Source organism: Rhipicephalus microplus, chromosome 3, assembly GCF_043290135.1.
Source record: "Rhipicephalus microplus isolate Deutch F79 chromosome 3, USDA_Rmic, whole genome shotgun sequence".
Lineage (NCBI taxonomy): Eukaryota > Metazoa > Arthropoda > Arachnida > Ixodida > Ixodidae > Rhipicephalus > Rhipicephalus microplus.
The window spans coordinates 241,092,922-241,107,565 of NC_134702.1; positions in this window are offsets into that span (position 1 = coordinate 241,092,922).

Genomic DNA, 14,644 nt, shown 5'->3' on the forward strand with positions numbered 1-14,644 from the left:
TAAGGCTGCCGGGAATCGCCCTGTGTCTTTGAGGTAGCGGCGTGACACAATTTTGCTATGTCACCATGGCAGTGTCTTTACCACAGAAATGTTCTGTGCGACCAACGTTTGCAAAAAGAGAAGTTTTCGGTACATTCCTGTTGTTCTTATTTTTAATATTGGCACATAGCTTGCGTTTTGTAGGCTTAACTTATGGAGCTCATCTAGCCAACGTGTATTAGATATACGAATTACGTACTACGCTATTACAGTGAACGTTTGATATTTAGCCAACCTCATGGATTGTTATGGCCTATACTCTTTTGGGGAAAATTTTTATTTCGGGTCGTGGGGCGGGGGGGGGGGGGGGGGCTTAAATACAGCGACAGATTCCAAGCATTTGGCCACGGTTTAACGATGACATTTCGCTAGTTAATTTTGAATCTCCGCAGTGTTATTAAAACTGAGAACAAAAGAATTTTGTCTTTGTGTGCGTTGTTCCGTTGGGCATTCAGTCGAGTTTTAGAAAACCCATTTGCACCACCCCTGTTTAACACTAATGAATAATGTGTTAGAGTGATGTATGTGTGCGTTCATGCTGGACAACTTGTGGCCTCATTGTCGCAATAAAGGGGCACTAAATTGCAACAATCCATAAGATTACAGTCTCATAAATTATCGTCCAAAGAATATTTATAATAATTTCAATGCCATAGGCACAATATTAGAAGAGAAACTGAAGGCCGAAGTATCGCTTACAGCATTGAGCTGAACACTACGCACGTGACGTCCACGATTTTAAAAGGTCTCATGTGTATAGCGTTTTTGTTGGCTCCACGAATATTTCTGTATATTTGCATGCGAAATGTACGGCCCTTTCAGAGTGCAGTCTACTTCTTTACTGATCTGTAAACTACGCAAGCAGCAGCAGGTGCCGTCAAAATCTATGACATCATGGCGACGGGTGCACTAACCTGAAGTTGACGTCGGCTTTTCCCCCATTTTTAGCGCGTTTTCTCGCTTGCCAATCATCATCACGTGGCAAGCGTGGTAACTTCGGTATTGTGGGAGAGTAACTCTATAATGAGAAGAAACAATCAACTTCATTCCTGTCGACATTTTGCTGTCCCAACCGACCAGCCTTGTGGTAGCCATATGCTGAATCCGAGAAGCGTTTTACTACTACTACGTGCAGTATGCTCGCTTTTCAAAATTTCGCAATTTCGCAAAGTACGAGATTTTACGAGCGCTGATTTCAAGTTACGCACCATCAGGTGACGTTGACAAAATCACTCTTCCACTCGAGGGCAGAAAGTTGCCGAACGTTCATATGCAGACCGATATTGCTACCAATGTGGAGCTCCTTTCTTGCAAAGTGGGCTTTTTTCTGAACTTTTGCCATACAATTCAATGCAAGATCGCTCTATGGATCAGCTGCTTGATTCAAAGAGCAATATTGCATGATAGGCAATTATAGACAAAGTTTTCTGCAGGACTATGCGTTAATAACAGAAAATAGACGCCCGACTGTGCGCAGCAGGCGCTGTGAAAACCACGCCACCAACGCCCACATCTTCGCGCTCCCCACAAACCGGTATAGTGCAAAGAGAGCAGTCCCCAAGAGAACGTGCGTAGGCTCTTCTTGTTCGTTGAAGTTGAGGTGTGGTTTACCGAAAATCAAGGAGCTGGAAAGCTTCTTCCGTCAATGCAAACTCGCTTCAAAAAAATTGAAAGGTCATCAAAGCGAACTATGGGTACAATGCAAAAGGTGTTTTACTTTTTACAGCTTGATGCAATTTCTAATTTAGGAGCAAGTGGACACGCACTTAGACTTCGTTCTGTAACGCCTAAATACGTAAATTCGGGAATGCACATGTTGCCGAAGTGACCAAGTGCATACACAAGCAGTGTATCTTACGATCGGTGGTACAAAGCTCGCTTTATCCGGCACGAATGTTCCCGGCGATTTTCATCTTTGCAGTTGCATTCTGCATCTACCTCACCCTTCCTGTGCATTCAACTGTCTTATTCTGCATATTGTAATACTTTGCAGATGGTTGTGTTCCGTGTTTATATTCTTCAAATGAGAATACACGTGTTCCCACTTTCTCGGTGTACAGTAAAATGCAATACCGAGGTCTTCGAGATAGCTCGGTAATCACGAAGACCAAGAGCAAGGTAAAAGTAGTTGTGCTTACGACCAACATTTCCCAATTTGCCTGTATGACGTACAGGGAGATAGGTAAATTAAAAATGGAACTTGAAGCTTTCAAAGCCTGGGTGCAGGGTGATTTGAGGTGGCGACCATCTCACAATATCCGTGGTCACAGCGTGTGTGATTGTTATGCAGCCTGAGGTGCATCACCAGACTGCATTTACATGCAACTGTTGCATGACGCGCACCACGGTCCTAGGCACTGTTGAGGTCCATAGTCAAGGGTACCAAAGTTTCCCGTCAAGGCTGCTCAAAACAATGACAAGAGAACTACGTTACTACACTTTCTCATGCGAGTGGCTGTGGAGAAGCCCAGTGATTCGCGTACCGAAAACATGTTCCCAAAGCCACTTTCCAATGCTGGCGCCGTTCTGCTTCGTGCGACAGTAAGTCAAAATGAAAAAAAAAACTGAAGTCCTTTACATCCGTGGCAACACACAATGCAATCGCGTCGACTGAGCTCTTTTTTTGCAGAGCCTTGAGCTGTTGCGCCTGCTCTTGTTTTCACCATCATTTTCGGGAGTGAACCAGCAAGCACGTCATGGTGGTCCGGTGACGCGTCCGACTAGCGGAGAGGAATCTGTTGCTTGTTTTGTGAAAGTTCAAAGCTCTAACACACGTAATATTTCGCTGAATCATTCATTGTTTTGTCCGCACTAATTGCACCTGGTTGCGCAGCAAACTCTGCAAGAAAGCCGGGCATTGGCCTACGCAGAAACTACACCAGCAGGTGGCGCTACATGTCTGCGAAACACCAGAGTCCAACATCTATAGCCAAGATAAGCAAATTTTACATTCGATTTTGCAAGCCTGATAAAACGCGCATAAATATTTTCAAAACTTGCCGCCTGAATAAAAAATGAGTTGGCGCCTGTTGTTACGACGACTTCGCAGATTCGGCAGAGCGTGTGTTGCATACAGTTTCGACAATATTTAGCAACCTTCTTCCAAGAAGCTACAAAAAATATTGTTACGTGAGTAACGAGACAAAGTATTGCGAATATATTCGAAAAATATATTTGCAAGAGCGGTTGCAGCACTGGCCAGTCTGGCTCCGAGCTCGAGCAGCCAGCGAGCCTCATCTTCTTCGTCGGGCGCACACGCGCATTCGCACTATGGTTTGTGGCAGCCTACAGGTAGCATATAACCCCCGTCGGCAAAGGCGCCGTCTCGGCGCATCTAGATGTCAAGATCATTGGGCGAGTGGTACTGCTTCAGGCGTGCGACGTGTACGATGTCGCTGGCCCTAGGGGTGGATGAAGACGGCGAGGCAGCAGGAGTGATTTCATAAGTGACGGGAGTCACCTCACGAAGCACTCTGTAGGGCCCTGTGTACCGAGAGAGCAGCTTGTCAGACAGGCCAACGTGCCTGGTCGGAGACCACAGCAGAACCAACGAACCGGGCGAAAAGTGCACATCGCGGTGTCGTTGGTCGTACCGACGCCGTTGGTTTGCTTGGGAGGTCAGAAGGCGAGCACGAGCGGTTTCGCGTGCGTGGGCGGCCCGGCTGATGGCGTCCAGAGCATATTGTGAAGTTGGAGCTGCTGGTAACGGAATCGTCGTATCGAGGGGTAATGTGGGTTCGCGGCCGAACAGCAAGAAAAAAGGGGAGTAACCAGCCGTGTCGTGGCGCGAAGAATTGTAGGCAAATGTCACGTATGGTAAAGCGATGTCCCAGTCAGAGTGATCTGAGGAAACGTACTTTGCAAGCATGTCAGTTAGGGTTCGGTTCAGGCGTTCTGTGAGGCCATTTGTTTGCGGATGGTACGACGTAGTGAGCTTGTGGCGTGTTGCACAAGAGCGTAGAATGTCCGCTATGACTTTCGATAGAAATGTGCGGCCTCGGTCCGTGAGCAGCTGGCGTGGAGCACCATGTTGCAAGATCACGTCGTGTAGAAGAAAATCGGCGACGTCAGTGGCGCAACTTGTTGGAAGGGCGCGTGTGATTGCGTAGCGTGTGGCGTAGTCTGTGGCCACAGCTATCCACCTGTTGCCAGCAGAAGACAGAGGAAAAGGGCCGAGTAAGTCCAAGCCGACGCGAAAGAAAGGTTCAGTAGAAATATCGAGTGGTTGAAGGCGCCCAGCCGGAAGCGTCGATGGCGTTTTGCGGCGCTGACATTCCTCACACGCCGCGACGTATCTTCTGACGGACCGTGCCAGACCTGGCCAATAGAAGCGACGGCGAATCCGGTCGTATGTGCGGGACACACCCAGGTGACCGGCAGTAGGAACGTCATGAAGTTCGTGGAGTACAGCCAAGCGGAGGTGTTTGGGTATGGCAAGCAGCAGAGATGGGCCGTCTGGATGGAAGTTATGCCGGTATAATGTGCCATTCTGGAGTACGAACGAGCGATAGGATCGGTTCGATGGGGAGGAGTCGAGGCGCTCAATGATAGCTCGTAGGGCTGCATCACGGCGTTGCTCGTCGGCTATGTGGTTCAGTTGAGAAACGGAGCACACGCAGGCGTCGTTGTCAGGTATGGTGGCCGATGGGTCAACTGGATAGCGAGAAAGGCAATCGGCGTCCTGGTGCAGGCGTCCAGACTTGTATATCACAGAAAAGGTGTATTCTTGCAGTCGCAGAGCCCAGCGACCAAGTCGACCTGTAGGATCTCTTAAGGATGAAAGCCAGCAGAGCGCGTGGTGGTCGGTGACGACGGAAAAGTGAGTGCCATATAAATATGGACGGAATTTTGAGACCGCCCAGACAAGAGCAAGGCATTCTCGCTCTGTGATCGAATAGTTACGCTCTGCAGGTGTAAGGAGGCGGCTAGCATACGCGATAACGCGGTCGTGTCCCTGTTGGCATTGGGCGAGAACGGCTCCGATACCGTGACCACTGGCATCAGTTCGGACCTCAGTTCGGGCAGATGGGTCAAAGTGGGCGAGGATAGGGGGCGTCGTCAAAAGTGTTATGAGGTGAGAGAAGGCGGCAGCTTGAGTGGACCCCCACGAAAATGGAACGCCTTTCTTCAAAAGATCGGTAAGTGGTTGGGCGATTGCCGCAAAATCTTTCACGAACCGCCTAAAGTAGGAGCAAAGTCCCACAAAGCTCCGGACATCTTTGGCGGATTGGGGTACTGGGAAATTCGTGACGGCCCGAATTTTCTCAGGGTCCGGTCTCACACCAGAAGCATCGACAAGGTGGCCCAGCACGGTAATCTGTCGGCGGCCGAAGTGACACTTCGAGGAGTTCAACTGGAGGCCAGCTTTGCGGAAGACGTCGAGAATGGCCGACAGACGCTCAAGGTGGGTCTCGAACGTAGGTGCAAATACGAGGACGTCGTCTAGGTAACACAGGCATGTTGACCATTTGAACCCGTGTAGCAGAGAGTCCATCATACGTTCGAACGTGGCGGGGGCATTGCATAGGCCGAAGGGCATAACCTTGAATTGGTATAGGCCATCTGGAGTGATGAAGGCGGTCTTTTCTTGGTCTTTCTCGTCTACGGCAATCTGCCAATAACCAGAACGAAGGTCGATGGATGAAAAGTAGCGTGCGCCGTGGAGACAATCGAGGGCGTCATCAATACGTGGTAAAGGATACACGTCCTTTTTGGTGATTCGATTTAGATGCCGGTAATCGATGCAAAAACGCCATGTGTTGTCCTTCTTTTTAACCAGGACGACGGGTGACGCCCATGGGCTTGATGAGGGCTCAATAATGGCTTTAGTTAACATCTTATTCACTTCAGCTTGAATAATCTGGCGCTCCGACGCGGACACGCGATACGGTCGACGGTGAATGGGAGCAGCATCACCGGTGTTGATGCGGTGCTTTACAAGAGAAGTTTGGCCGAGTGGGCGGTCGTCAAGGTCGAAGATGTCACGGTAGGAAGCTAGAAGGCGTGCGAGAGCGGCTGATTGCGCTGGGGGAAGGTCAGGGTCGATCATGGGACGTATTGACATGTCGAGGCATGTGGCATCGAGTGGGCGACAAGGAAAATTGGGGCATGCGTCGGCTGCGAAAGTGGTGACGTGATCATCGGCTAAGGACCGCAACGTGGCAATTAGGATGCCTTCAGGGAGGACTTGCTTTGTGAAGCCGAAATTTATGACGGGTAGACGGGTCCGGTTGGAGGCTACAGTTACTATGCAGTGAGGGACGGTGACGTCACGTGCCAGTAGGACATCAGGAATCGGCGTGACGATGTAATTCCCATCCAATACGGGTGAGGTCGTGGCGAATTCGGTGAATGTGAGGGCTTTAGGCGGTAAGCGGAGGAAGTCTGTGGCAGAAAGGCCGTGTTGAGGTTCAGGGTGAATATCCGGCTGAAGAGGAAGGTCTAAGCAAAGAGTACCAGCGGAACAGTCGATCAGAGCAGAATGGGTCGACAGGAAGTCCATCCCTAAGATGAGGTCATGAGGACAGTTCTGGAGCACCGTGAATAGAACAGGGATGTAACGGTCGGCGATGCGTATGCGAGCCGTACACATGCCAATGACAGGAACAGTGCCGCCATCGGCCACACGTACAGCTTCGGTAGCAGGGGGCGTGAGTACTTTTCTTAAGCGGCGACAAAGATGAACGCTGATTATGGACACATGAGCGCCAGTATCGACTAGTGCCGACAGAGAAATACCGTCCACGTGTACATCGACAAGATTTTTGTTCGTATGAAGCGTCAATGGAGGGTTTGGTTCAGACAGGGATGATGCAGCACTACCTCCAGGGGCTGCACTGTCTAGTTTTCCGTCGGGTACGATGAAAAGTTAGGCGGCGAGTGATGGTGGCGTGGCTGGGGCGACGGGGAACGACGGCGTTGAGGGGACGGAGAACGAGCAGGAAGGCGGCTGTTAGACGTGTCGAAAGCAGGGGCGGTACGGCTGGACGAATACCGACGAAGATCTTCATATGGGCTATAAGGTGCGAAAAACTGGCTCCTATGTGGCGGCGTCCAGGAGGCACGGCAGTAGCGGGAGACATGTCCAACGCGGTGGCACCGGAAGCAGATCGGTTTGTCGTCAGGAGTTCGCCATTCCGCCGGGTTGCGAGATCGTGGAGCAACAAATGGGTCACGTCGAAGTGCATTAATGGGAATTGGTCTGGAGGAGGGGCAAGAGATGGGGCAAGCATCAGGGAACCCGCGGTTGGCGAATTCTTGTCGTACGACCGCCTGAATAACGGAGATCGCGGGGGTTGTCGGTATCGTATGTTCGAAAGAAGTGGGCTGAAGCGGCGCTGGACTTGCTGCTTCAAGTTCCCGTCGAACGATACGCGTTACACTCTGCTCAAAGGGCGGTGTGACGGTAGAATCGGAGCAGGTGGACGTAGCCGCCGTGTTTGGCAACCGAGAAAAAGGAGGGCGCACCCGACGGCTTTTTGCTGTTTCGAAACGGCGGCATTCTTGAATTACACGGTCGATGGTCGAGACGTTAGTGTACACCAGCAAATTGAAGGCGTCGTCCGCGATCCCCTTCAAAACGTGTCCAACCTTTTCAGCCTCAGACATCGCCTCGTCCACTTTTCGGCAAAGAGCGAGAACTTCTTGGATGTATGACACATACGATTCAGTTGGCGACTGGACACGGGTAGCCAGCTCCTGTCGTGCAGCTGCGTGGCGACCGGTCGGGTCCCCAAAGATGTCACGTAGCTTCTCCTTGAACGTGTCCCAGCTGGTGAGTTCGGACTCATTTGTCTCGTACCAGACACGCGGGGTTCCGTCCAAGTAGAAGAGAACATTAGCGAGCATCATGGTAGGGTCCCAACGGTGAGTTTGACTGACCCGTTCATAAAGGCGAAGCCATTTGTCGACGTCGAGGCCAGGTTGCGCAGAAAATGTCCCGGGATCACGTGGTGTTTGGACGGCGACAAAGGTTGTCGGAGAAGCCGCAGATGATGAAGCGGACGCGTTGTCACTGGAAGCCATGGCGGGAAGCTGGAGGATGCGGCCACTGCGGAGCTGCGTGGTGAGGACGGGGATCGTTCCACCTCCACCAAATATGTTACGTGAGTAACGAGACAAAGTATTGCGAATATATTCGAAAAATATATTTGCAAGAGCGGTTGCAGCACTGGCCAGTCTGGCTCCGAGCTCGAGCAGCCAGCGAGCCTCATCTTCTTCGTCGGGCGCACACGCGCATTCGCACTATGGTTTGTGGCAGCCTACAGGTAGCAATATCTACATAAGGAGGAGATTTTTTTTTAGTTTACTGCTCTTTTAACTGTAGCAGATATACTGAAATTTTACATATGTTAGGTTTTTTGCTGAATTTCTTTTGAATTCATTTCAATGATTTTTCAGGTAACTTTTATACCTAAGGATTTGTAACACAAAACGGCAAAGTGCATAAAATTAATTCGGCAACAGTAGTTGTACGCGCTTATTGAGAATACAAGGAAATTTTATTAAATGTTCATTTTTGAATGCATGAGAATTGATAGTACCTAGGTACGAAAAACGAGGTTTTTGGACTGTCAACACTACAGAAAGAATAAAGCTAAAAATTGAACATATTTTGCTTGAAGAACAGTTCAAATATTTGTTTAATAGCTAAGAACGTCGTAGTAAGTCACAAAGTTTTTTTTTTCACCTTCGGGCTGCTTTTCTCTAAGCATTGGTGCAGCTCTATTCGCTAAGTGTCGTCGATTACAGTGAGCGTCTGGTCTCAATTGGGCTGCATGGCAGGCTTCAATCCCGTTGACTGTATAACTTTCGCACAAGCAATATTGCCAAGAATAAGCAATAAAACGTAATCTAATGTCACAATATTTATGACACTGAACCCTACACATATACAGAAAGGACATTGCGAAATCATTCGATCTCGCTCAACACTGAACTCCTGGCAGATTACCGTTTAAATAACTGGGTAGAAAAGCGCAGCAATGATTCTCTCTATTTTTTTTTCGGTACATTCATCAGTATCTCAAAGCTTGTTATAGATTTCGATTAAAGCTTTACAGAAGCTGTCTTTAAAAGATTCTTGCAAAATAACATCATAAACTTTGAATTCTCGGGTGAAAATAGACGTGTTGAATACGCTTGCGAAACTGAAATCACACGTAAACGACTACGTGGGGTACGCGTGAAGGAGCTCCGCCCACGTAGCTTTGGCCATGCTGCCAAAAAAGTTGTGGCGAGGTATAACTTCCAACTTCCCTTGTGTAGCTGATTCTGGAGAAGTATTTTGGCTTTCGTACATAATGTTGTTATTCAATTTTGTTTCTTGATTCTTTATTCGTTTATTGATTTTAAGAACTACCACGAGCATGCACAAAGCGTTGAAGAGTGGCTCGTACTGAGAAGTGCCTTCGCACACCGCTCGCTTTGAAAAAAGTGTGGTTTAGAGCCACAAGAAAAAAATACTTGGCTGAAGCAACAATGTGGAGACCACGCGCAATTCCTAAATTGCATAGAAAAACTGTGATTTTTAACACAAAAGTGTTTATTGCTGGTGACCACCGAACCTTCAGAGATGGATGTCCGTCCCGGAAATAACGTTGAAAAAAAAGTACATACAAAGATTTAAAATAAAAAATAATACATCAACGGCACTTGAACCCACGAACTCTCGGTGCGCAACGAAAAATAGCGGGCACGCTGCTCGCTCAGCCATGGTCACGCACTATGGAGGCTTTGCAGACGCATGTTTCAGATCTCACACTTTCCTTGCAAAGTGTCATTGGTCGGCGAAGGGCTGTCGCCTTCTGGGAGTGTTACAGCGAAGTAATGAATCAGGACCCTGGCCTCCTTTTTCGGCGCCTGCATCAAGTTGTTGCTAGGCTGCAGTCTCAATTACGTTTCGTGCAATAATGCAAGAGCATTTTTGTCAGCATCTGGACACAGCGCGAAGTAGCTACCTAAGATCAAGCTTTGGCCTCGCTTATAGTGTCTATTCATACCGACAATACCTCCGCAGTGCATGTCTGCCTTTCCCGGCTGTAACATTGAATTTTCCGTTCACTCTCACCCCGACAAACTCGCTACTTGCCTACTGGCCCACACACAATTTGCATTGAGTTTGCCTCCATAATTGAATTTTAATAACTCTTTAACATATGCCGAAATGTCTACTGAAGCCCGATTCCCAATTTCTCTGAACTACGCTCTTCTAACTGTCACCCCATCTTTTCTAATTGCATTCTCAATATGTGCACGGAGGCTTTCCTTTCACTGTAGAGGCAGGGGAGGGTCGAAGGTTAATCAGAGTGCCTCCTCTTCCTAATAAAGCCATGTGCTAGGCAGACATGACGCTCCCTCCTCCCCTCTTAGGTGACAACGGAGGAAGCGGGTGACAGCCACTCCTATCCCTCCCTCACGCACACGCCTATGGCTCTCACCGTTAACTACCACGAAGGTTTGGCTAAGCATTGATCATTAACGTTAGTCAGCGGGAGAAAGATTTAACTTTCATCAAGCATAAACGTGGGTGCATATTCGTACACCTGAACCTCAACTATGGCTGCAAAAATGTCCATGGTGCCAGCTCTTTGATAGCAAGGCACACTTAGGGTTCAAATACTTCGCTAAAACACGTTTTACTTCCGTTTATGCCAATCCTGATGACGCATGCATCAAGCTTTTTTTTGCTTTTGATGTAGCTTAACAACTGAATAAGCAATTTTTTGGTCGATATGAAGTGCCATCGCCTGCACTAAGAATGTTTCGTTTGAGAGCTGCCGTCGACTGCGTAGGCATTGCATAATGTAAGTATACAGAGAAGATGTGCGCAGAGCACAACACACTAATTTATTTCTATAGAGGTCGCACTCATCATCAAACTGTAGGATTTAGGGCAGTACTGCCGTGCTTCTCCCGATGCAGGATTACAATTTTTTTTCAAAGCCAGAGTGAATTGACCGGAGCGAAATTCTTGAACATCGTAATAATTGACACTCATTGTGTCTTACAAGCAGCAATAACATAACTATGAGGCGATATCGGAAATGTACGCACCCGCTCGGCTCCCTTTTAGCATCTTCAGTGGTTTAGCTACGACGTGCTCACACATATGTGTACTGCTCACTGGTTTAAAATATTTGAGGCGCTTTAGAGCTCTGGTGATGATAAGTGAGGGTCCAAAGGAATTGCAACTATATTACTGAGCATCACGCCATGCCGTACCAAGGGGGCTGTTGTGAACAATTATAGTCGCTTTTGATGCCGCAGCGTAGACATGTATAAAATACTGGTAGTTTTGTCCAAGTCCTCCTGCGCGGAAAACTGACTACAGCAGCCATTGTGAAGCCCACCACACTAAGCACAGCAGCGCTATGCCACGTCCCTTGCACAAGCGTAGAGGCCTGATGTCGAAAAGCCGAAAACACATATCGTCATTTCAGCACACAACTGTACGACGACGACGAGGCAAAAATTTTGTGCAACTGCGGGCTCATCAAATTTTATACGCACCAGGAATCCAAAGAGCGAAACTGTCGTCGTTTTGAGAATTATCCACTTTGGCATCATGGACTATTCCTATCCATGGTCAAACATGTTCGTGTGCCGTATAATTGTGCGGCCACTGGTTGCTTAGATAGTTTAAAACAGGGATCTAGTGAAGCCTATAAAATGAATTAGATTCGCATAACTCTAACATTGATCGAAAGACGCCAAATGATATTGCGTTGTGTACCTGCACCGGCCATGCTTCTTCCTTCTTTCAGCCACCTTCTGCCTTGCATCTTCCTCGGCTCGCTTGATGGCTTCAGCTCCCCTGAATGTGATCACAAAAGAGCCTATAATTGTGAGCCGTTTATAATTTTACTGCCAGATTTCCTGTTTACCTCACTGCAACAAAACAGACTATCGAGTAATACCAGTTTACGATAAGGAAAGCTTGCGCAGCATCTGGAAATTTCAGCCCCTTTCCTCATGAGTACCAATAGTCTTTTCAAATACTCAAAATAGAATTTTAAACAATATATTCAATCATCACGGCTCTAGATCTAGTGCTTGCATTACCTATTGCACTAACAATCGCCGCGATGGTACAGTGGTTACAGTGCTTCTGACTCAAAAGTTGCAGGTTCAATCCCGAGAGTGGCGGTCGCATTTTAACGCCAAAGGACGGCGTACGATGCGATGGTAGTGCAGGTTAAAGAGCACCAGATGGTAAAAAAATTGGAGCGATCCACTTAAACGTGCCTCGTATTTAGATTTGCCTCGTGAACGAGAAACTGCAGCAACTATTACAAATATCTTGAAACCGTACTTTTTCTGGTGCCTTAAACAAATGGAAAACAAAAAAGAATTGAACGTGTACCGCCACTAAACGGAACGACACACCTACCTCATGGTTATACAGCAACACCTTCGAACTGATGCCCGGGTCCCGGTACAGCCCTATGTGTGGTACTATGGGAAAACACTCTCGGTAATTCTAATGGGTCGGGATCTACAATGGTTAATTCGATCTGGGAGCACCATGGCTTTCGTCCCGCCTTGCAGGAATAAGGCAAAGATGACCATAAATTGCCCAGAATAATCATAAAAATTACTCATTAGTTTTCTCTGCGTAAAACAAGTCGAGTGATTGATATTCATGTATACTTTTATGGTTGCAAATGTAGTCTCTCTGTTGCTACTGGAGCGTGTGGGACACGGCACAGTTCGCGAATGTTTGCTTTCAGCCATATTCCCTTGGACCATTTTAATATTGTGATTAATAAAATAAGAAAAAAAATACTTTACATTTTGATTGCGTTAACACTGCCTAGTAAAAGTACGTGTTTTGTTGGGCAAATAATACCTTTGTATATTGCGGCATTAAAGCCCACTGATCCCGTGAGTGCTAGTAGCTGCTTTTTTTAGGCATATCATTGACCAATTAATAATTTCGATTGGCTCTAAGAGCGTGAACGTAATTTACAACACCACCTTCTACAAATGCGTGGTATTGCCCAACCTATAGAAATGAGCCCAGAAGTTGCTTTTTCGCACAGTGTGGTGTGATGTCTGTTTACTCTAGCGTGTGCCCGCTAATTGACACTCTGCCTAATTGGAACAATTTTATAGTCACCTTCAAGTTCGAATTAACGAGTTCCTACCGCACGATCTTGAAGCCAAAGTACCGCACTTATCATCTGTTTGTTAAGCAAAACATACCTGATTTATCGCAGTGACTCGGCTAACATACCTTTAGGAACGTCAAGCAGTTGGAGTTTCTGAGATTTCAAATGCGTGGGATTTGAAGATTTTATGCTACTTTGTATTTGAGGTTTTTGAGCCGGATTCAATAAATTCAACTCTACCAAACCATCGCTAATCACAGCATTTAGCGATCGAAAGTTATTCAGAAATGCTTTTGGGGTACGCAAGAGGCCAATCACAAGATTGTGATTGTGTTCGGACCATTTCCTGCAAATGAATGCTTCCGAAACCGTGTACACTTTTTTCTTCAAATAAACAAGGCCGACTTGACATGCATATTACCTACCACACTGAAATTATTAAGCAAAGAAGTGAACTAAAATTTTCAGGGTGTTTAGTTTCGGGAATCTTTCGTATAATCTTGTTCTGTGGACCACTTGTAAATTCATTTAGCTTGATCATGAGATAATATAAATAGATTTCTAGATTAACACGTCAGCGCAAAATATTCTTTATTACACGTTGGTATACTCGAATATTGCCTAATGCATATCAGTATGATGTTAATCAATATCCTCAGTGATATAATTACTTAAACCGCGTGACAAAGGAATTGTTCAAAGTAAATAGCTCTGTGGTGCAGCCTCACTAGCGACCACCTGCCAGCAACGCACTTTTTCACCAAAGCAGGATTGGCCACTACATCCATTATAAAAGTACCAATCAACCTTTCGCCCTCAGTCCCACGCAGCTGGAAGCAACTGTCCAAGGCGGTGGTAAGACCTGGGACAAAGTGTAGGGTGCTAAGAATCTCTGGCTACAGACAGGTCGCCATTTGAATCTGAAATAGGCTACGTTCAACGCTAGAAAGCTATCTGCAGAGGCTAGTCTAGCTGTGCTATTTCAGACAATAAAGGGTGTTCAATGGGACGTAACAGGGCTCAGATAATTTAAAATGGCACGTCAGGCTTATACAGTGCGGAAAACGGACACTTACTACGCTACCGTACATTAGTTGACAGCAAAGAACTAGAGGTGGGGTTTCTTGTACACAACCATATCGCTGGTAACATAGAGAAATGCTATAGCACCAGTGAGAAGCTGGCAGGTGTCACAATAAAGTTTAACAGAATGTACAAGATGAAGGTGGTAGAGAGCTAGGCGCCTACAGCCGCCATGATGATCATTTGTTTGAACGCTTCTATGAAGACGTCGAGTCAATCAATAATAATGTAAAGACGCTGTATACTATTCTGATGGACTACCTTATTGCCAAAGTAGACAAAAAACAGACCAGAAGCAATGCAGTCGGGAATAGGGCGCCAGCTAGTGACAAGCTAGAAGAGAGTTATTATAGAGTTCGCACAACGCAATAATTTACGGATCTTGAATACCTTCGTCAGAAAAATGAACT